Here is a 24,447-nt window from a genome sequence, read left to right on the forward strand (position 1 = left end):
CAGGCCATTGCTCAACTCTGCTATTGTAGCACTAAAGCAACCACCGACAACACGTAAAAAAACAGGTGTAGCTGTGTTCCAATAAAACTTTATTTATAAAAACAGAACCGTGGGCTGTAATTTGCCTACCCCAGTTCTAGCCCACAGCGTGCTAGGAAGGAGGGGTGAGGCCGAGCACACTTAGCACACTCTTGTAAGAAACGGCAGGAATAAGAAAAGAGAGCTGGTAGATCTGAAACTACCCACCAAGACATGGAGCATAGCCCTTCATACCCAAGAGTATTCTTCTAAGACGAAAATCAAGTCTAGATACATGAGGTAGGAATTAGCTCTCAGCAACCTTTGTTCTCAAGCCACAAGTGTCTCTCCCTCACAGAAACAGCTTATACTTTACCATGTGGCTGGTCTTCTGAACTGGGTGACACCCAGAATATGTCACCTGATGGAAGTTACACTATCATGTATGAAATATTCTTGCCCCCAAATTTGAACCTAAATCTGATCAAGACTTTAGTTTATAGGACATTTTGGGGACAATGAAACACATTAGGACTTCCCTGGTGGTGCAGTGGTTAAGAATCCGCCTGCCAATGCAGGGGACACAGGTTCGATCCCTGGTCCCGGAAGATCCCACATGCCGCAGAGCAGCTAAGCCCGTGCGCCACAACTACTAAGCTCACGCCCCACAACTACTGAAGCCCGCGCGCTCTAGGGCCCGTGTGCCACAACTACTGAGCCCGCGCACCTAAAGCCCGTGCTCCACAACAAGAGGAGCCACTGCAATGAGAAGCCCGCACACGGCAACGAAGACCCAACGCAGCCAAAAATAAATAAAATTTTTTTAAAAACCTTTATTATAAAAAAAAAAACCCACGTTAAATGACAACACCAGAATGTTGGCAACAAAATCTACATTGTGGGGAAACACACAGATCCCGATCCAAGAGATTCAAAATATCCAAAAGATCCAGCTTCTTGACCAAATATATCACAAGACAGAACAAGAGGACTTCCCTGGCGGTCCAGCGGTTAAGACTTCGCGCTCCCAATGCAGGGGGCACGGGTTCAATCCCTGGTCAGGGAAGATCCCGCATGCCCTGTGGCACAGCCAAAACTAAATTTAAGATTTTTTAAAATAAATAAGTTAAAAAATATGCCATTTTTAAAAATTTTTAGAATTTTTTTTAATTAAAAAAAAAAAGAACAAGAGAGGGACAGGAAACCTGTGTATTAAAAGAGACTTAGGGGCTTCCCTGGTGGCTCAGTGGTTAAGAATCCACCTGCCAATGCAGGGGACACGGGTTCAAGCCCTGGTCCGGGAAGATCTCACATGCCACGGAGCAACTAAGCCCGTGCGCCACAACTACTGAGCCTGAGCTCTAGAGCCCGTGAGCCACAATTACTGAGTCCACGTGCCACAACTACTGAAGCCCATGCGCCTAGAGCCCGTGCTCTGCAACAAGAGAAGCCACCGCAATGAGAAGTCCGCGCACCGCAACAAAGAGTAGCCCCCGCCCGCTGCAACTAGAGAAAGCCCGCGCGCAGCAAAGAAGACCCAATGCAGCCAAAAGTAAAAATAAAATAAAATAAACAAAGTTATGAAATAAATAAAAGAGACTTAAGAGACATAGCAACCAAATGCAATGTGTGGACTTTGTTTAAATCCTTTGATTACCCTGAGGTATTTTTAAGTAACTGTGAAAAAATATTTCTTAGACAATCAGAAATCAGAACATGAATATTCAGTGATATTAAGAAATGAATTATTGTTCATTTTTTACGTGTGATAATAGTATTCTGTTGATGTTTTAACAAAATGAATCCTTACCTTTTCAGAGTCATATTGAAATATTTACAAGTAAATCTGATTTTCTTTTTAAATCCTCATCCTAAAATTCTTTCTTCAAGAAAATAACTTTGGTTGTTTTGATCCTGTAGAAGTCACTGCTTTTCAAATACACCCATGAATGAGGTGAAAGAATAGGGGGTGAAACTCGACAAACACCAAGGACAGATTTAGGGCTAAATGATAAGTAAATTAAGAAGTTAATGTATTTATATACCCTTGATGGACCTAAAAGGTCCTTCAGAGCATACATACCATGCGGAGGTCAGGCTTCTGATGATGTTAACATCTGGAAAATAGCCATCAACCTGAAAATTAAAAAAAAAAAAGACTTCTAAGTGGTAAACAGCTTTCACAAATCCCATGCACTTTACTTCATGAAAGGAAAAGAAGCACATCATTTATAAACTTGTATCAAACAAGGCATCAGCAAGAGCTAAAAGAGGAAAGAAACAAAGGACTTAGAATTAGACGCAGAGGAACAGGGCAACCCAAGAGTTTACGAAATAAAGACACGGTCCACAGAGAGAAGACCTCCAAGACATCACCCTTATGCATCTTCCCAGAGTGGGAAACACAGGTTCAACCAGGCTCAGAGTCCTGTTAAAGAAAGCAAGAAGGGCAATAAAGACACAGCTTAGGGGCTTCTCTGGTGGTGCAGTGGTTAAGAATCCGCCTGCCAATGTAGGGGACACGGGTTCGAGCCCTGGTCCGAGAAGATCCCACATGCCTCAGAGCAACTAAGCCCGTGCGCCACACAACTACTGAGCCCACGTGCCACAACTATTGAAGCCCGTGTGCCACAACCACTGAAGCCCGCGTGCCTAGAGCCTGTGCTCCACTAGAAGCCACTGCAATGAGAAGCCCGCTCACCGCAACTAGAGAAAGCCTGTGTGCGGTAATGAAGACCCAACACAGCCAAAAATAAATATAAAATAAGTAAATAAATTTAAAAAAAAAGAAAAGACACAGCTTAAAATTATCTTCATTAAGATGGCTACAATTTAAGAAGCTAAATTACTCAATTAAAGGAAGAACAGGTTTTGAGGAAAGGCAGAATTGAGATCAGTGAGTATAAGTGAAGGCAGATTTTGAGCTTGAAACGGAGGCAGAGCTTCTCGACAATGAGAACCAGCCCCCAAGGGAGTGAATGGGGTCCTCATTTGCTGCCCTGAGGTACTAGACCCCTCACAGTGAGCTCCACATCACTCTCGACATTGGGTGAGGTTGGATCAGAGGTCCTTGAGGATCCTGAACAATTCCAAGGTTTTCTAGTGGGTAAAGTTAAAGAAAAAATTATTCTGATGCTTATTAAAACGGTAAGAAAGACTTTTTTTAGGGCTATTGCAAAATAGGAGATGGGGCTCAACTCTGAATACAGCAAAGACACCTGAGGATTTACAGCAATCAGCGTGAGGCAGTCAGTGGAGAGAAAATTACTCAGAGGAGACAGCAGGGTAGGGAGATTCTTATTAAACAAACAAGCAATGGGATTTTTGCTGAAGGTAGCCTAGGGTGATCAGATATCGAGGGTGATCACGTATCAAGAGTGGGTGATTCTCTCTGAACTGACTTAGCAGGATTCTTGCTAAAATTGGGCTAGGCAGGCCAAAGACAGGACAGGGGCCAAGGTCCAGATCTAGACAAAAACAGGACTCAGAGGAACCTGACTAAAGTCTGCTTAAGGAGAGAGTCTTTGTAATGTTAACTCCACCTTACAAATAGAAATGCCTAGAGGTGGTGTCCAAAGTCACAGAGCAAGTATGAGCTGGTGCCAGCAACAGATCCCAGACTCCCAGATCCAAACTTGGTGACGTCAGTTACCCCCCGCTGCCTCGTAAAACCTTGCACTGCATTAACACTTTTTAATTTCTCAAGTGCTTCCCGACATAATTTCTCTGTTTCCAAAATCCAGAAATGCTCATTTCTAAACATCAAGCTATCATAAGATAGGGGGAAACTACCTTTGAACACAATGCCACATGAGAGATTTATATACAATCCCCTGTAATACTCAAGCAGACTGGTTCATCATCATGAGGTATAATGAAGCTTTTTAAAGTGACCTTATAATAACAGGCATACAAATAAAACAGAAAAAAAAGTAAAAGACTGGATTTAAAAGCATCTGAAAAGAACAGGAAGTTTCCAATCACTAACAGGATTACAAAACCTCCATAGCACAAGCTAAGCAATTTCCCATGATGCCCAATCCCCAGGGAGAGCATTTACAGACGACAGAGCTGCTTCCTGCGCTCTTAAAAGTACCATCTACAGGATAAAAGTTATTTAAGAATCTAAATGGCGATGTACTAAATATTCTCTGGTTGCCCTTTAGATTATTTCTCATCTTCTTCCACTGGGACCTGTGCCCTGGGAGGCTGACCTCTATGACCTGCATCCACCAGGCTCCCTTGCCCTCTGGCCCCTTAGGTACCAGTAGAAGCCAGGAGAGTAGGAGGAGGGGAAGGAAGGAAGGAGCATGCATCCCCCTGCTTCTTCCCTGCAGGGTCACCTAGGGGTCTCTCCATCACAGGTCACAGTTTCTCTCAGGTGATCCTCTCCCTCTATCCTTACTTCTAGGGGTTAGAGGGTGCCATAGACTATATCCCCTCAAAATTCATACGTTGAAACCTAATCCCCAATGTGATGGTAATAGGAGGTGAGGCCTTTGGGAGTTGATTAGGTCATGAGGGTGGAGAACTCATAAGTGGGATTAGCGCCCTTATGAAAGAGACCCCAGAGAGCTCCCTCCCCCCTTCTGTCATGTGACAGTCATCTATAAGCCAAGAAGCAGGCCCTCACCAGACACCAAATCCTCCAGTGCCTTGATCTTGGACTTCCCAGCCTCCAGAACTATGAGAAATTTACAGCATTTATTCTGTTATAACAGTCTGAATGGACTAAGTCAGAGGGGTTTCCTCCTATCGCCCCAGTGTACCTCACTCCCCCTTTCTGTTTCTCAACCCCATGACACACCTTTATTAAACTTTCTTCTGTCACCTCTTTGTGCCATATACTTTCCTGCCCAGCTTCTGACTGACAGCAATGGAAAAAGAACAGGGGTAGAGAATCAAAAATTTAATTTTCCATATTTACCCTCAATTGGTGGTGGTTGGTAGGGGACCCAATTTTTAAGCTAGATTTCCTGGTATGTGTATGGGGAACGAGATGTGTTCAAGGACGCCCTGAGGGTAAGGGTTCCCATGAAAATCCAGGATTGATATACGGAACTTTGTATACATGTGCATTTTTCTGAAAAGAGAAATCCAGAAAGAAAAAGGTCAAAAATTTACTTGTATTTGCAAAAGTTAACCCAGAAATGGAGAGCCAGCACTGTAAGAGCAACACAGCACAGGGGACTTCCCTGGTGGCGCAGTGGATAAGAATCTGCCTGGCAATGCAGGGGACACGGGTTCGAGCCCTGGTCCGGGAAGATCCCACATGCCACGGAGCAACTGAGCCCATGCGCCACAACTACTGAGCCTGCGCTCTACAGCACGCGAGCCACAACTACTGAGCCCGCATGCCACAACTACTGAAGCCCTCGTGCCTAAAGCCCATGCTCCGCAACAAGAGAAGCCACCGCAATGAGAAGCCCGTGCACCGCAATGAAGAGTAGCCCCCCCTCGCCGCAACTAGAGAAAGCCCGCGCGCAGGAAGGGAGACCCAACGTGGCCAAAAATAAATGAATAAATTAAAAAAAAAAAGAGAAACATAGCACAGAAACAGTCACCGTGTGCCCAGGGGAAGAAAAATGACCAGGCTGACAGTGGGGACCCCGTGCCAGCTGCAGGAGCAGGAACACAGCCTCCTGCCCTCTCTGAGGGGCCGGGCTGCAGGAGGAACCACGGCCTCCGCTTGGCCCACCACCACCCGCCCCAAGGAGGCAGCTGCGATGGTATGTTCCCACAAAACACTCATGGCTCATCACTCAACGGCTCCCTCCCAACAGTCAAGTGACATTTCGAAAGCTCATCGGCTCAGCAGGTGCTCGGATGCACAAGCAATAGCAAAAACAGTTCCGGGCTAAGGAGAATCTCATCCTGTTGTTCTGAAAAGCTTGGAGCATGGAGGCAAGGGAGAGTGTGGAAGGCAGCAAAGCAGGAGGAGGGAAAGCAGCAGACTAGCAGAGCTGACCCAACGGGAAATGCCCCAGAGCTGCTGGCAGGGGCCCCATCTGGAGGCAGGGGTGATCCCCACTGCGGAGTCAGCCCTTACCTTACAGACACGTGTGTACGTGGCCTGAGCCCAGCTCCGCCCCTCACCTGCCGTGGGACCGAGAATATGTGGCTCACCCTCTCTGGGCTATATACAGCTTCCCCCTTTACCATTCAGTACGAACTTCATAGGATCGTTGTGTGCGTCAATGAGAAAATGCCTCTAAGACCCAGTCAATGCCTTCCCAGGTATGTTTTAGGATTCACGTCAGAGCTCTTCTCTACTTCCTTCGCTGTGGGGTGATCTCAGGTACAAACAGAAGCCTACAAAAGACTGATAAAATCAACCTTCCCTGGTGGCGCAGTGGTTAAGAATCCGCCTGCCAGTGCAGGGGACACGGGTTCGGGCCCTGGTCCAGGAAGATCTCACATGCCACGGAGCAACTAAGCCCGTGCACCACAGCTACTGAGCCTGCGCTCTAGGGCCCACGAGCCACAACTGCTGAAGCCCGCGTGCATACAGCCCATGCTCTGCAACAAGAGAAGCCACCGCAATGAGAAGCCCGTGCACCGCAAAGAAGATCCAATGCAGCTGAAAATAAATAAATAAAACAAATAAATTTTTTAAAAATTAAAAAAAAAAAAAAATCAACCTCCAGTTCCACACCAGGATGGATGCCAAAAGGGAGTGACGAACCACTGGGGCAAGGGCACCTGAGAGGAACCAGAACCTCCATCCCATACGGAGCCTGTATATGTCCATCCCCTGTGCCACTGTCCCTTTCCCGGCTATACCAGGGGCCTTAGCTCAGAGGCAGAGCCCGGAGCCAGATGGCCTTAGCTGACACTTGGCCCTGTCACATACTGCCTGGGTGGCCTTGGGCAAGTTAGATTACCCCACTGACTCAGTTTCCTCATCTATAAATCAGGTACAATCATAATCATAGTGCTTATCCTTTTGTGAGGATTTTAAAAATTCATGTCAACTTCTTAGACTAGTGTCTGGCATACAGTAATAACTCAATAAATGCCAGCCGTGGTATTGCCCTGCACATTTCAGCTAGTCGCCAAGGCCCATCTCATAAGGAGGCAGCTGTGCTCTGAAAAGCAGCCAGACACTGGCACCACCAGCCCACAAGCCACGTACCACATACATCCTTGAGTCTAAGATGTGTTTTGTATTTTAGCGTTCCTAAAATTACAATATACGCGCACATGTCACACAGCGGATTTTCTCATCTGTAAAATGGGGATAATAACAGCATCCAGATCATGAATCATATATGCAAAATGCTTTGAACAGAGCGTGGCATCAGAAATTGTCCTCTGTGGGCATTACCCTCAGCATTATATTAATGATCTGACCTGCTGTAGGCCTTCCCACCCCAAGGGAACGTGAAAATTCTCCCTCGTTCCTCACTTGATCTGAGGATCACTTGATCCCTGGTACCTGAAGGTGCTGAGAGTGGGGCCCTAGTAAATTCCCAAAGAATGTGCGGAATTTCAGGTAGTTGCTAGATTTTTACCATCCCATCAGCTTCCTAGAACTGGTTACTTACAGGGCGTTGTTTAGAAGTTGCTGAGTTTGGTTCTGGGTTTATTGAGGTTCCTTTTTTTTGCGCCTTGAGTAATGTGCAGCTCACACTGTGGGTTTCCTGGTGACCCCTGGAAAACAACTGGCCTCCCAGTTGTTTAATTAATCTGAAAGGGCCCCGTGGAAGACGGAGCTTTCGCAGAGGCACGAGAACCAATGGGAAGTGGAGAGATGGCAGCAGGAAGGGCATCCCAGTACAGCTGAAGGAAGATCAATGAATGAGCCCAAAATTGAGGCAAGTAAAACAATGGCCTCCACTGCCCATAAAACTGTACTGTTTTCCCTTCCTCTTGCTTCATCATCTTCCCCGCTGCTTTGGAGGCAAGGGGAAGGACGAACAAACAAGGGTACATGCCGTGGAAGGCAAACCCCTAAGATCACAGATGCTGGGGCAGATGACCTGGATTCAAATGGTCCCCAACTATTCGCCGTGTGACCTTGGACCAGTCCACCAACTACTCCGTGCCTCAGTTTCCTCATCTGTAAGATGAGGATGGAAGTAGCTAAGAGGAGAATGAAGTTTACACGAATTAAGAGCCCACACGAAGCTCCTGGAAACATGCCAGGCACACAGCAAGAGCCTGCAGAGCGCCAGCCACTATCACGCTACGGTACCTGTCCCCCAGGAGCCCTGCGAGGGGAAACGTGGTTCAGTGAAGCTGGGGTTTTTGGGGGGGGGGGTCTTTGCTACTTCCCAGCACCAGTGACATGGGAAGATGACTGGAGACAAATGGAACAGAATGCCAATGGCAGGCACTCCACGTACAAACTGTTACCGGTGTTCTCTGGGCCTCAGCTTCCTCACCGGACACGTGGGGTTTCGCTTCCTTACCTCTCAGGGCTGTCATGAGAAATGAGGGGGGCTTCCCTGGCGGCGCAGTGGTTGAGAATCTGCCTGCCAACGCAGGGCACACGGGCTCGAGCCCTGATCCCGGAAGATCCCACATGCCACGGAGCGACTAGGCCCGTGAGCCACAACTACTGAGCCTGCGCGTCTGGAGCCCGTGAGCCACAACTACTGAGCCTGCGCGTCTGGAGCCTGTGCTCCGCAACAAGAGAGGCCGCGACAGTGATAGGTCCGCGCACCGCGACGAAGAGTGGCCCCAGCTCGCCGCAACTAGAGAAAGCCCTCGCACAGAAACGAAGACCCAACACAGCCAAAAATAAATAAATAAATAAATAAATTTTAAAAAAAAAAGAGACAGCAGGGAACTTGTTCTTAAAAAAAGAAATGAGAACACACTATGTAGGCATCACATAAGTGGTACTTCTTGTCACCTCTCCCCCCTCCCTGGAGTGTAAAGAAGGCAGAAAAAGCCAAAACGCCACGGTCAGCATGGCTAGTGAGGTTTTCCTACCAAAAAAGCAAGACAGCAGCCCACTTCTCCCAGGCCCGCTCAGGATGCCCATCTTCCAGCACTAAGATGTCAGCCATTTTCCACCAAAGGCCCAGAGATCAGGATTCAGGGTTAGTAAAACCCTGCAGAAAAGGGGAAAAAGCCTAGGTTTTGGAAGTCCTCCTCAGCAAAGACCTCTCACCAAAGGCTACAGGGGCTAATTGACAGCTACATCAGGACACGGAGCCTGAATCATTAGCAAGAAGGGCTAGGGAAGGTCGCTTTTCTATAAACATCTGAAGGATAGAGTGTAGATAAATGTCAAAAACAATGCCAAAAACGACTGCATACTACTTGCTTACACAGCTTTTTCCTTCTTCAGACAAATGATAAAACGCTTCTGAATATAAATCATCTTCAATTAAGACATTTCTGTTGGAAAGCACTTTTGGCAGGACGAACGAAATTATTTGCCACTGTTCTCCAACTTGGAGCTTTCAAGGTTGGCACGGCGATTTATTTTTGTTGATTAAACAAAATACAAATGGAAAGGGCCTAAAAATTGATTTGCCAATTAAACTCAATGATTCTTAACAATGAAATGTGCTTTATTAGCTTTGCCAGCGTTATAAAAATGCCTCCTAGCTTTCCTGCTGCTTTCAGGATTTACACCATTGATACGTGTGCTGACAGAAAGATTAAGTAAGGACGGGATGATGCAAAATGTGTCTTCTGTTTTGCTGGAACGGAAGGAGGGGAAACGATTAAGGGCTTGGGCCATTTCAGAGAGAACGTCTGCCCAGCATTCGTAATTCTTGAAAAAATGATTTGGGTTGAGTAAGGGGACCGTTGTCACTCATTTTGTGTGTACTTGTTCTTTGGCAAATTACAGATTCACTAATAGAGGCCAATTTGCTGGGATGAAAACAATCACAATTAAGCAAATTCTTCATTTTCTCTTTTCACTTTTCAAAGGGATGAGTGTCCAGATAGGCAGCCATCCAAATGATGGGTGTCAGATGCTTCTGCAAAATGGACCAATGTACAGAGGGGCCCAGAAGCCTACTTTGGTCCAGCGCAAAATTTTTCTGAATTGCAACCATGAAATCCAGACCACAACTGCAATAAATTCACATACAACAGCCATAGACCCAAGCCAGCAGAATGCTGATGCTTCCTGGTGGTCAGAGCATGGATGTAGCAGGCTGCTATGCATTTTTAAACTTGATTGTACATAATTGTTCATCACTGACCCACTCTCCAACCCTCCTGGGCTGGAACATGTTGCTAGGCAACCAATTTTGCTCTATATACTTTCTGAAAGCTAGTGAGGCAACAACAAAGTGTCAACTAAGTGAATACTAACCATTAGAGACAGGTTCAAATAAAAAAAGGATGCCCAGTTTCCTTAAAGCACGTCCATCTGATGTTCTTTCCTTATGCAGACACATATTTCCCACATCTTACAACTCAGCAAATAAGCTCTCTTAGGTTGAATTGGATGAAACTGCCCTTTTGGTAGCTCAATTTGGCAATTCATACAGTTCAACCTAATAACTTGAAAGAAATTCACACAGACTGTAAAACAGAGGAAATATAATCCTCTGCTAGTATAATCACAGTTGTGCTTTGTATCAGTAACATATCATTTACCTAGTGCACACATTTCTGGAAATTGTTTTTATAAAAGACAGTTGGGGGAGGCAGCCTGCATCATTTTGCAAATGCCTGAATAAGCAGTCACATTTCTTTTTCCATTTTAGGCTATTACACACTGATCTATTTCTTGTACAATAATCCACACATTCCCTGCCTTTTCAAATGCTTGGAGCCACAGGGAATGGGACTCAATTTATTTTTCCTAATTCGAGATCAGGAACACCAGAGGATGCCCTAAAGATGAAGACAGAGGACATGAACTGCCAAGCACAGGAAAGAAGTTCATTTAAGGGGAAAGAGGTGGGAAGGCAGGACAGCTGGTATCAGAGAACACGATGCTGGTCTGGGAAAGCCAGTGAAGTCGAGTGACTCTCCATGTCCAAGGCAGCTGAGAGCACACAGTCAAGGAGAACTGGGAAAACATAATGGCCCCAAGTCAGCTCGCAGAATACCTCCAGGAAGTTTTAGAATCTCTGTCAGAAGTCCTGAAAAATGACCAGCTTGGGCCATGCATACGAGTAGATGATCAACCTCATTAACAAACAATTGGTAGGGACTTCCCTGGCGGTCCAGTGGGTTAAGACTCTGCGCTTCCAATGCAGGGGACATGGGTTCAGTCCCTGGTCAGGGAAATAAGATCCCACGTGCCATGTGGCGCAGCAAAGAAAAAAAAAATTGGTAAAAATAATAATAAGGTGAAGGGAGAATTCACAGTGAAGTTTAAGTTTAAATTTCTGCCCATGCTGAGCAAGTTTGAATATGTCTGCCATTATGATTTTCTAGCAACCAACATTAATTGTATCTAAAATTACTAAGTTACAACTTATAAACTAGACACATGTAAACTTTACATTGGGTAAATGGCAAACTATCTTAAGAAGACAATAGAAAGGTTATTGCCCATACCCAGATGAGCCCTATTAAAATATAGCCAGGCTTTCTGTTCAGTCTGGATTTGCTTTATTACATGCTTATAATTAAAAAGAAAAAAATAAACAATACAGAAACATACAAAGTTAATAGGTGGAAAGTTTTCTCTTCAAGTCATTACTACCCTCATTTTCACTCCTCAGAGGTAAGCGCCAATTTGTTTACTTACTTTTAGCAAAAGTGGCATCCTAGGCATATCCCAGCATCTTGCTTTTTTCCCTCAACATTACAACATAGAAGCTAGTTTTAAATAGAATCCTCTGGAGTATTCAATTCACCAGACCATTTGTCCACAGTTTCAAAATAAAGCTTCTCATATAGTAAGAGTCACCCTTCCTCTCTGAGTTGACAACAATTTAAAGACCAACAAGGAACAGAGCCAACATTTTATAATAACTATAAATGGAATATAACCTTTAAAAATTGAGAATCATTATGTTGTATACCTGAAACTTACATAATACTGTACATCAACTACAGCTCAGTAAAAAAGAAATAAATAACAATAAAGACCGTCAAAAGCAGTATCAATTACTCAATTATTCATCTCCCAAAAGCTCCAAGACACACTTCTAGAAGCCCAGGAATAAGGAAAGAAATTTTTTTCAAATCAGTAGATATTTCCCAGGAAATTCAGCCCAACGCAAACGGGGCTCCCAAGAAGCAGCTGGTTCACACCACAAATGGGTGCCTTGAGTTGGAGTCTCAAAGGAGAGACATCTATATCACAAAAAAAGAGAAAGAGAGAGAAATGAAATCCAGAAACATCGAAGACTGATATCAAGAGCCAACTGCTAGGGCTTCCCTGGTGGTGCAGTGGTTAAGAATCTGCTTGCCAATGCAGGGGATGCGGGTTCGAGCCCTGGTCTGGGAAGATCCCACATGCCACGGAGCAACTAAGCCTGTGAGCCACAAGTACTGAGCCTGGGCGTCTGGAGCCTGTGCTCCGCAACAAGAGAGGCCGCAACAGTGAGAGGCCCGCACACGGCGATGAAGAGTGGCCCTCACTCGCCCCAGCTGGAGAAAGCCCTCACACAGAAACGAAGACCCAACACAGCCAAAAATAAATTAATTAATTAATTTTTAAAAAAATAAAAAACTTCCTATTTTAAAAAAAAGAGCCAACTGCTAAATTAAATTCTGAAGCCCAGTGCTACAAAGTGGGAGAAGAATGTTATTTCAACAGGGACATTTTGAACCCCCTGCAAAGGAAATTTGGAGCCTCATGGGAGCCAGCAACTATTAAGACAAGGAACAACAAAAACACTTTCATGAGCGTTAGGACCGTCACAGAAAAGCAGAGACTGACAGAACTGTGGTGTGTGCTACATGAATTCCACATTGCCCCAACTCGAGAATTACCAAGTCATATTTCAGGTTGTATTTTCTTTACTTAAGGGAGACAGCTGCAGACTTAAATTCTGAAGCCGACAGTCTTAACTTCAGCTCTACAAACAGACTTTAAGAAAGTCAGTTCCTCTCTTTAGATGTCAGTTTTCTTGTCTATAAAATGAGAAGGCTTAACTAAGGGAATCCTAAAATCTTTAATATGACTTATTCCTATAATTCTGTTTGGTTAAACTATGTTTATGGACAGACAGATGGATGGCTGGATGAACGGATGGATGGCTGGATAGAGGGAAGAACGATGGAGGGACAGATGGATGGATGGATAGGTGGGTGGTTGGATGGATGGATGCTAGATGGATAGATGGATGGATGGATAGTTGGATGGATAATAGATGGATAGATGGATGGATGGATAGGTGGATGGATGATCGATGGATGATGAATGGATAGATGGATGGATAATGGAAGATGGATGGATGGATGAATGGATGGATGGGTGGATGACAGATGGATGAATGAATGGACGGATGATAGATGGATGGATGAATGATGGATGATGAATGGATAGATGATGGATGGATGGGAAGCAGTGGTCTACTGAGTGGGATTGTACAGGCTCATGACCAATTGTTAAAAAGTTTTAAAATACTGTGGCCAATCGACATCATGTTGGTAGCTTGGAATCAGCCATGATGGGAATATTTACATCATGGAAATCGGCAAACACTACAAATCAGGCCCTCTTATTCACCCCTGAAGTCACTTTACCAAAACATCACTGATGGAATAGAAGGAAGAAGGAAAAGAAGGGGAGAATGGAGACGAAGCGGCAGTATCTATGTGTAAACAGTCCTCCAAGTGGGCTATCCCCCCATTATCTCCATGTGAATACACTTACTTTATTCTCTGCCTGAAACACCATTACTCAGCTTTGCCTGAATAACCGGAACTTGCCCAAAGCTCAGCTCAAGCATCACCTCTTTTAGGAAAGCCATCCCTGAGGTCTGCCCTTAGTCTGTGTGAGATACCCCCTGCACCCAGCATGCTCCCACCGCATGCTGTAATGACCTCCCTCTGCCCTCTCAGGCAACACCTACAATACAGAGTGGCCACTGTCCGTTTAGCCAGCCCCACTAAGCTCTCAGCTAATTCAGGACAGCACCTACGCATTCTAGCTTCTGGTGCTCAATGCTCAGCACAAACCCAGGCACACAGTCACCACCCAATAAGTACATTTTGAAATAAAGCAACAGTTTTAACTGCAAGGCAGAGCAAAAGTGTTTACTGGTTAAAAGGTTTTAGCCTCAAAGAGCTGCACTTATTCTATCCCAGTCATAATTGCGTAATTGGAGATTTTTCAAGAGTTTAAGCTTTTCAAGTCCACTTTCCCCTAGATTGTGGTTTTCCATTAAATCAGTTAACCTACATTTATCACAAAACAGTGCAGTGTGTCACTGACCCACTTTGTTTCATTTCTTTGCTACTCAATGACATCCACATGTCACTGTGAATTGCATTTTTAAATAAAGAATTAAATATATTTGCCCTGGATTTACCCAAGCGAGCTCTGAGAGCATTGGGATTCACCCTCGGGTTCCATTGCCTAATCTATTAAAGTGTCTTCGAGCAACTACTTAAGCTTTCTCATCCTTAGCTATCCAATCCATTAGGTGAAGACAGAAGACTAAAAATAACACAGACCAGAAGCTACCACACTGCCCTGTGCCAGAGTAAAGGCAGGCTCACCAACCCTGACCTCAACAATGCCCAGTATTACTGTGAGTAGAACTACACACAGCTGTCACCACTGGAAAAAAAGAAAATGTCTTCATCTGCTTGGGCTGCCATAACAAAACACCACAGGCTGGGTGACCTAAACAACAGAAATGTATTGTCTCACAGTTCTGGAGGCTGAAAGTCCAAGATCAAGGTGCCAGTAGGGTTGGCTTCTGGGGAGATCTTTCTTCCTTGGCTTATAGTTGGCCACCTTCTCACTGTGTCCTCACATGGCCTTTCCTCTGTGTACACACAGAGAGAGAAGGAGCTCTGGTGTCTCTTCCCCTTCTTATAAGGACGTTATCCCTATTGGATTAGGGACCCACACTTTTGATCTCATTTAACCTTAATTATCTTCTTAAAGGCCCTATATCCAAATGCAGTCACGGGGGGATGGGGGGAGGATATAGAGTTTCAACAGAGGGGAACCACAATTCAGTCCATAATGGAAAACTACTGAGCACCTACTGGGTACTAATACCTACTATTCTTCACAAGGGAAAGAATCTTTCTCCACTCTCCTGGAAGGAAAAAACTAGACCTCTGTTCTGGGTTGAATTATGTCCCCCACCCAAATTCATATCTCAAAGTCCTAACCCACAAAAACGTCATAATGTGATCTTATTTGTAAATAGGGTCACTGCAGATGTTATTAGTTAATATAAGGTCATACTGGAGTAGGGTGGCCCCCAATCCAATATGACTAGTGTCTTCATAAAAAGGGGAAATTTGGACATAGATGGGCTCACTGGGAGAACACCATGTGAAGATGAAGGCAGAGATCAGGGTGACAATGCCATAAGCCAAGGAACTCCAATGATTGCTAGCAAACTGCCAAAAGCTGGGGAAAAAAGCATGGAACAGATTCTCCCTCACAGCATTCAGGGGGAAACTTGACCTTGGACTTTCAGCCTCCAGAACTATGAGACAACAAGTTTCTGTTGTTTAAGTGGCCCAGTTTGAGATACTTCGTTGTGGCAGCCCTAGGAAACTAATACAAGCTCTCTTTCAACATCCCCTAACTCACTCCTCCCAGGAAAGAAGAGGACTTCCCTAGCTGGCGGATTGGGAGAAGATACGGAACACATGATGCCTGGTGCCTTCTGGATTCTCTCTTTTGGAGCCAGTCACCTTCCGGACTTACCTTTTCCTTCTCTGCCCTGTTCCTGGGGTTGACCAGCCCTACAAGTGGGGAAGGGAGGTGAGCAAGTCCATTTGTCTCTCACCTCTAAGCCTGTTTTCCAACCAGCTTTTTCTGTAATAATGCTGATCTTCTGACCCCCGTCTGTCTGAATCCTCTGTTAGATTCATCAACTGGCTCTAAACTCTGGAGTGAGAAGGGGGGCAATAATTATCACCCTTCAAACCTTCACAGTGCCTTTCACATAGCTCCATCACTGAATTCTCGCGACACTCCAACACTCTCACATACAAGGGAAGCAGCTGAGACTCATGAAGATTTTGTATCTTGACCATAGTCCCAGGACTACTGGGTGGGGAGCCAGGAGTCCAACCCACATCTTCTGACAGCAAATCCTACATTCTTTCAATGAGAATCACTATTCTGACTTATTACAGCAAGTCAAGTATTCAACAAGAAGACGAAAAAAGGTAAAAGTCTTTGTTAAAGATCTTAAGAAGAGTAGAAGAGAAAAATCCAGTTAGTTACCATAAAGAGCTAATAAAGGTGATTAGGCCTGGGCTCTTACAAGCCAGACAGTACTTAGACACCTACTAAACTACCCACGAGGAACAGCTTTTCCATGCTGGGGGAAAACTCTGAAAATGTTAAGCTTATTAGTAAGACTGGTTCAAGTACAGTCCTACTTAAGTATCAAGCCAGAACTACTTGGACACAGGCAATGTCTGTTGGCCTGTAGACTCCAATAAGCTGCCACTATTAAAAAAAAATAAAATAACACACTTAGAAAAGAGTTAACACCTATCGTTCTGAAACTATTCCAAAAAATTGCAGAGCAAGGAATACTCCCAAACTCATTCTATGAAGGCACCATCACCCTGATACCAAAACCAGACAAAGATACCACAAAAGAAGAAAATTACAGACCAATATCGCAGATGAACATAGATGCAAGAATCCTCAACAAAATACTAGCAAATGAAATCCAACAATATATTAAAAGGATCATACACCATGATCAAGTGGGATTTATCCCAGGGACGCAAGGATTTTTCAATATTCGCAAATCAATCAGTGTGATACACCACATTAACAAAGTGAAGGACAAATACCATATGATCATCTCAATAGATGCAGAAAAAGCTTTTGACAAAATTCAACACTGATTTATGATAAAAAACAAAAACAAAAACTCTCCTGAAAGTGGGCATAGAGGGAACATACCTCAAAATAATAAAGGCCATATATGACAAACCTACAGCTAACATCATACTTAACGGTGAAAAGCTGAAAGCATTTCCTCTAAGATCAGGAACAAGGCAAGGATGTCCACTCTCACCACTTTTGTTCAACATAGTTTTGGAAGTCCTAGCAATGGCAATTAGAGAAGAAAAAGAAATAAAAGGAATCCAAATTGGAAAAGAAGAAGTAAAACTGTCACTGCTTGCAGATGACCTGATACTATACGTAGATAATCCTAAAGATGCTACCAGAAAACTACTAGAGTCATCAACGAATTCAGTAAAGTTGCAGGATACAAAATTAATACACAGAAATCTCTTGCAATTCTATAAATAACAATGAAAGATCAGAAAGAGAAATTAAGAAAACAATCCCATTTACCAACCCATCAAAAGGAATAAAATACCTAGGAATAAACCTACCTAAGGAGACAAAAGATGTGTACTCTGAAAACTATAAGACGCTGATGAAAGAAACCGAAGATGACACAAATAGATGGAAAGATATTACACATTCTTGGACTGGAAGCATCAGTATTGTCAAAATGACTATACTACCCAAGGAAATCTACAGATTCAATGCAATCTCTATTAAATTACCAATGACATTTTTCACAGAACTAGAACAAAAAAATTTTTAATTTGTATGAAAACACAAAAGACCCCGAAGAGCCAAAGCAATCTTGAGAAAGAAAAGTGGAGCTGGAAGAATCAGGCTCCCTGACTTCAGACTATACCACAAAGCTACATTAATCAAAACAGCATGGTACTGGCACAAAAACTGACTTATAGATAAATGGAACAGGATAGAAAGCCCAGAAATAAACTCACATACCTATGGTCAATTCATCTATGACAAAGGAGGCAAGAACATACAATGGAGAAAAGACAGCCTCTTCAATAAGTGGTGCTGGGAAAACTGGACAGCTCCATGTAAAAGAATGAAGTTAGAACATTCTCTAACACCATACACAAAAGAAACTCAAAATGGATTAAAGACCTAACTGTAAGACTGGACACTTTAAAACTCTTAGAGGAAAACACAGGCAGAATACTCTTTGACATAAATCACAGCAATATCTTTCTGCAACCAACTCCTAGAGCAATGAAAATAAAAATAAAAATAAACAAATGGGACCTAATTAAACTTAAAAGTTTTTGCAGAGCAAAGGAAACCATAAACAAAACAAAAAGACAACCCTCAGAATGGGAGAAAATATCTGCAAATGAAGCAACCAACAAGGGGTTCATCTCCAAAATATACAAACAGCTCATGCAACTCAATATCAAAAAAACAAACAACCCAATCAAAAAAATGGGCAGAAGATCTAAATACACATTTCTCCAAAGAAGACATACAGATAGCCAAAAAGCACATGAAAGAAAAGATGCTCAACATCACTAATTATTAGAGAAATGCAAATCAAAACTACAGTGAGGTATCACCTCACACCAGTCAGAATGGCCATCATCAAAATGTCTACAAACAATAAATGCTGGAGAGGGTGTGGAGAAAAGGGAAACTTCCTACCCTATTGGTGGGAATGTAAATTGGTACAACCACTATGAAGAACACCTTAAATAACTAAAAACAGAACTACCATATGATCCAGCAATCCCACTCCTGGGCATATATCTAGAGAAAACCATAATTCAAAAAGAGACATGTACCCCAATGTTCACTGAAGCACTATTTACAATAGCCAAGGCATGGAAGCAACCTAAATGTCCATCGACAGATGAATGGATAGATAAAGAAGGTGTGGTACATATATAGAATGGAATATTACTCAGCCATAAATAAGAATGAAATAATGCCATTTGTAGCAACATGGATGGACCTAAAGATTATCATACTAAGTGAAGTAAGTCAGACAGAGAAGACAAATATCATATGGTATCACTTATATGTGGAATCTAAAAAAATGATACAAATGAACTTATTTACAAAGCAGAAATAGACTCACAGACATAGAAAACAAACTTATGGTTACCGAATGGGAAAGGAGGGTGAGGGATTAATTAGGAGTTTGAGATTAACATATACACACTATTATATAAAAAACAGGTAATCAACAAGGACCTACTGTATAACAAAGGGAACTCTACTCAATATCCTGTAACAACTTAATGGGAAAAGGATCTCAGAAAGAATGGATATATGTATATGTATAACTGAGTCACTTTGCTGTACCCCTGAAACTAACACAACATTGTAAATCAACTATACTCCTAAAATTAATTAATTAATTAATTTAATTAAATAGTGGGAACTCACAACTTTCCACTATAGACCCATTTTCTTTTAATTCTTTGAGTTTTTATTTCTAGTGCCATCTGTCACATTCCCCTTAATAGTTTTTTTTTAAATTTTGATTGGTGCATATTTAGGTATACATAAAACTTTTTCAGATTCTTTTCCATTTTAGGTTATTACAATATATTGAATATAGTTCCCAATACTACACAGTAGGTCCTTGTTGTTTATCTGTTTTATATATAGTAGTGTGTATCTGATAATCTCAAACTCCTAATTTACCCCTCCCCCTCCTTTCCCCTTTGGGAACCATAAGTTTGTTTTCTATGTCTGTGAGTCTATTTCTGCTTTGTAAATACGTTCATTTGTATCATTTTTTTAGATTCTACATAAGTGATACCATATGATATTTGTCTTTCTCTGTCTGACTTACTTCACTTAGTATGATAATCTCTAGGTCCACCCGTGTTGCTGCAAATGGCATTACTTCATTCTTTTTCATGGCTGAGTAATATTCCACTATATATATGGACCACATCTTCTTTATCCATTCATCTGTCGGTGGACATTTAAGTTGCTTCCATGCACTATAGAGCCATTTTTTTCTCTTTGTCTCTTCTTTCCTCGTACCTGCCAATTGTTTAGACTTGCTGGTGGTGGCTAGTATCATTGTACATCGGGGTTAAAGAGGTGGGAGTACTCTGAAATGAATAGCTTCTTAAGAAACCATTCTATGTCCAAACTATAGAACAGAAGTACACTTTTGCTTGTAACTCACTAACTGACCTGATAGAGGCAATGGAATGATCTAGACACACTAAAAATAAAATTTAATCTAGATCTGTACAAACTTCTATTAGAAACATACGTTAAAATACAATCAACAACACAAGAAAGACAGGAAAAAATGTGACTCCATGTCATCTAGAAAACGGAAAGCTCAAGGAGATGACTGTGTCGTGTGGCTGCGAAAGAAAAAGGAAAAAACCACATGCCGTAAAAGCTAGGAAGGGATCTACAAAAATGAAGGATCATGATCAAAGCACAGCTGGAATAATGGGATCAGCTACAGGAAACCCAACTCATTTCAAAGAGGTCTTTGACAGTTTGGAGAACAACCCAGAAAAGGAAGCAGCAAGAATCCTGTGTGGGGCTTCCCTGGTGGCACAGTGGTTAAGAATCCACCTGTCAAGGCAGGAGACACGGGTTCGAACCCTGGTCCAGGAAGACCCCACATGCCACGGAGCAACTAAGCCTGCGTGCCAAAACTACTGAGCCTCCGCTCTAGAGCTGCGAGCCACAACTACTGAGCCCACGTGCCACAACTACTGAAGCCCATGCACCTATAGCCCGTGCTCCACAGCAAGAGAAGCCACTGCAATAAGAAGCCCATGCACCGCAACGAAGAGTAGCCCCCGCTCACCGCAACTAGAGAAAGCCCGCTTGTAGCAACGAAGACCCAACGCAGCCATAAATAAATAAATAAATATATTTAAAAAAGAATCCTGTGTGGTCTAAAAAGAAAGCCCAAGGAATGAGAGCTATAGGAAATGGCGAAGTTTAACCTGGAAAGAGAGATAAAGGGAAGACACAGCCACAATCTTCAGATACTTGAGGGCTCTCGGGCCAATTGGTGAAGGCACCGGAAGAGGGGATTTCAGCTCAATATAAATTAAAATTAGAGATGCCCCCCAAAAATGGAAAGAGGGGATAGAATTTTAATCTCCAGTAGTATTCAGGGGAACAGATAGAGACCCATAGGTCACAGATGTTATAAAAGGGGTTCCTGTATTAAGACAAAAGTGAGTCTGGATGACCAACAATGTTCCTCTCAGCTCAACAATAAAATCCAACCCAGACCCCAAGGTGATGTTGATACCTCTAACCTGAGCCCTAAGCTCCTTGTTGGGGGGACTTCTTGCTAATCACGCACCTTGACCTGCACGCACACCTAAAGATCCAAACTTCTAGTCACCTGGGATGCACCTGGCATGAGAAAATCAAGAAAGGAATTCTTTTTTAGTTCCCTACGCTGTAGCAATCTGCTTTGTTTCTGTCTGGTAATGGCTTTGCTGGCAGGTGGGAGGAAAGAGCACAGGGCGGGAGCACATAAGCGCAGCAGAAGGGTGAAGCGATGTGCAAGCTGACATTCGGGGACACACCCACCTGCCAGCCTGTGTGCATCTGGCCAAGTTCATTTCAGGCTTGCCAGTCCTTAACCAAACCAGAAGCAGCCCCAGGCAAGGCCACCCTAATGCGGAAAACATCGTGGGAGACCTTGGCAGTGACCCAGAGCAAGGTAAAGACTGTACCAACCATTAAATTATAATAATAATGGATACCATTTATCAAGCTCCTACTGTGTCAGGTTCTGTGCATATATAATCTATAATCATCACTGTCAAACCGGTAGAGAAGCTGTCGTACCAATATTAAAATGACGGTACAAAAGCGCAGAGGCTAAGTAGCCTGCCCAAAGCCATGCCGATAGTTAATAAAGATACAAACCCAGATGTATCTGGCTCCGAGGCCATGGTCCTGGCCTCACACCACATCATGCTGCCTCTCTCATGCTGACTCCTCCCATTAAGTCCTTAGACTCACATTTAGAAAGGAGGCATCTTCTAAACATAAATGAAGATAAGCAGCGGGAGTTCCCTGGCGGTCCAGTGGTTAGGACTCAACACTTTCCCTGCCATGGCCTGGGTTCAATCCCTGCCCGGGGAACTAAGACCCCACAAGCCGCGCGGCACAGTCAAAAAATAAAAAGAAGATAAGTAGACCACAAGCAGTCACTAAAGCAAATGGTGCCTCGGACCCCACCACCCTGGGGGCAAACACCACCCCTCTCCTCTGTTTAATGAAGTCTGAGGTCTTGAAAAGGCACACACACAACTACACCACATGCTTCCGCCCGAAAGAGTCAGTGTGTAAATGGCAGAGTGGGTTTCATGCCAAGGAGCGGGAGCTGGTTTATTTCAGTCTCAGTGTTAAGACAGCCAGCACCAGGTTGAGGCTGAGAAATGCTCCTTCTAATTAAAACTTTATTTTCAAACACATGTCACACTTGCAACATGGTGAGACTCATTTCTTGCTTTGTGGATGTCTCAGAGTAGAAGCAGCTGCTCTGTGACAGCCTCTTCCATTCATTCTAGGACAACCAGAGGATCCCCAGGGGCAAAGATTCGTGGTGACACCCAGGACAGTGGCACAGTGGGCCCTTCCAGCACTCAAGAGGGCAGCAAAATCAAGAATGGAGAGAGGCAATTGTAAATCTAGTCAATACTGCAAGAGTCTGCACACCCCGTCGAGGAGCAGCCCAACAAATCTGCATGGAGAACCAGGCACAATGTCCCTTGTCCCCAGCAGGTTGGAAAGTGGAGTCCAGCCTGGGCACTCCCAAGCAGAACCGGGGCAGCCTTGGAAAACGGGAGGGAACCAGGGTGTCACAGACCCCTGATCACTGTTGAAAAAGGAGTCAGAAAACCCATTAAGCACACCGCCTATCACTCTCCACGGCCCCATGTACTCCAGCAGGACGCTGCTGGAGTGGGGACCGCGTCTGCTTTAGTTCCTGCTCCACCTAACGGCACATACCCAAGAGGTATGAACCCGATACATCAAGACTTCAATACCCGCTTACTGAATTAACACCGTGGAGCAGACATTTTGGGTGGCCTCCAAACCCAGCTGCCTCTGAACAAGGACCTTCCTTGAAGAGCGGCTCTTCTTAACCAATGTGAAAATCAGGGAGACGAACAGAAAGAAAGAATTTGTGGAAATCTGGAGGAGCAGAATTCCGTGAGTTTCAAATCCTTCATCCACCACGTCCTACACGGGTAAACCCACTCAAGGCCCAGCTATCAATCAGGCCCCAAAGCCCACAGCACTGTGTGTCCTGAAATTTCATATTCCCACTCACCCCTGTAGGTTGGGGACCCTACAGGCCGTGGAGGACCCTGACCCCAGCCGTGTCATCCTCACGATCCGAGGCCTTCCCAGGTACAGCCAGGTCAAGAGCTAGAAAATGATACTCCATTCTTCTACCATGTATGGCGGCCCAGGAACAGAGCCTGCAGGTAACACCGTTTCCACAAGACAGAGAAAAGACCACAAGTGGTCAGGTGGGTTGTGTGCCATGAAGGTCTCCCTTGGGATAATAAAGCTACAGAGGAACAGTGAGTTAAGAGCAAGTCTAGGGCACCAAGCCTCCTTCCCACTCCTCCCTCTGTAGCCCACGCATATTCCCACCGGTCCCAGGAAAGCAGCCCCAGGTGTTTCTCAGACCGGGCCATTCTTATCCTCACATCACTTACGGTAGAGACCACGCAGGGATTCAGATACCAAGAGGCTGGTTGTTGCGTGAACATTTTATAAGTCATTGAGGCATCTTCTAAGAGCCTGTAAAATTCAGATGGTAATCTCAAGACAAAGAAGTGGAAGTGTTTAATATCACTGTTGCCTGAGAGTGTGGAAATAGGAGGCAGAGAGAAGCCAAAAGGCTAACTCTGGAACTACAAGTCAAAATTTAGAGATGCGAAGAAAAAAGGGAACGCTTGTGCACTGTACGTGGGAATGTAAATTGATGCAGCCACTATGGAGAACAGTATGGAGGTTTCTCAAAAAACTAAAAACAGAACTACCATATGACCCAGCAATTCCACTCCTGGGCATATATCCGAAAAAACCAAAACACTAATTCAAAAAGATACATGCACCCCAATGCTCACAGCAGCATTATTTACAATTGCCAAGATATGGAAGCAACCTAAGTGTCCATCAACAGATGAATGGATAAGGAAGAGGTGTTATATATACAATGGAATACTACTTGGTCATAAAAAAGAACAAAATTTTGCCATTTGCAGCAACAGGGATGGACTTGGAGGGCATTATGCTAAGTGAAATAAGTCAGGCGGAGAAAGACAAATACTCTATATCACTTATATGTGGAATCTACAAAATACAACAAACTAGTGAATGAAACAAAAGAGAAACAGACTCACAGATATAGAGAACAAACTACCGGTTACCAGTGGGGAGTGGGGGGCACTACAGGGGTGGGGAAGGAGGAGGTACAAACTACTGGGTGTAAGATAGGCTGAAGGATGTATTGTACAACACAAGGAATATAGCCAACATTTTGTGATAACTGT

At 43.8% G+C, this 24,447-nt stretch overlaps 1 protein-coding gene across 1 annotated transcript in view; it reads right to left on the reverse strand.

The window, feature by feature from the left end:
• Window positions 1-24,447, reverse strand: part of TIAM1 (TIAM Rac1 associated GEF 1) — a 391,451-nt gene that overhangs the window by 303,550 nt on the left and 63,454 nt on the right. Inside the window, exon 2 of the mRNA XM_036850153.1 lies at window positions 2,102-2,154. The gene's annotated coding sequence lies outside the window, so the exon portion shown is untranslated. The remainder of the gene's footprint in view (window positions 1-2,101; window positions 2,155-24,447) is intronic.

This window comes from Balaenoptera musculus, chromosome 4 (assembly GCF_009873245.2).
Source record: "Balaenoptera musculus isolate JJ_BM4_2016_0621 chromosome 4, mBalMus1.pri.v3, whole genome shotgun sequence".
Lineage (NCBI taxonomy): Eukaryota > Metazoa > Chordata > Mammalia > Artiodactyla > Balaenopteridae > Balaenoptera > Balaenoptera musculus.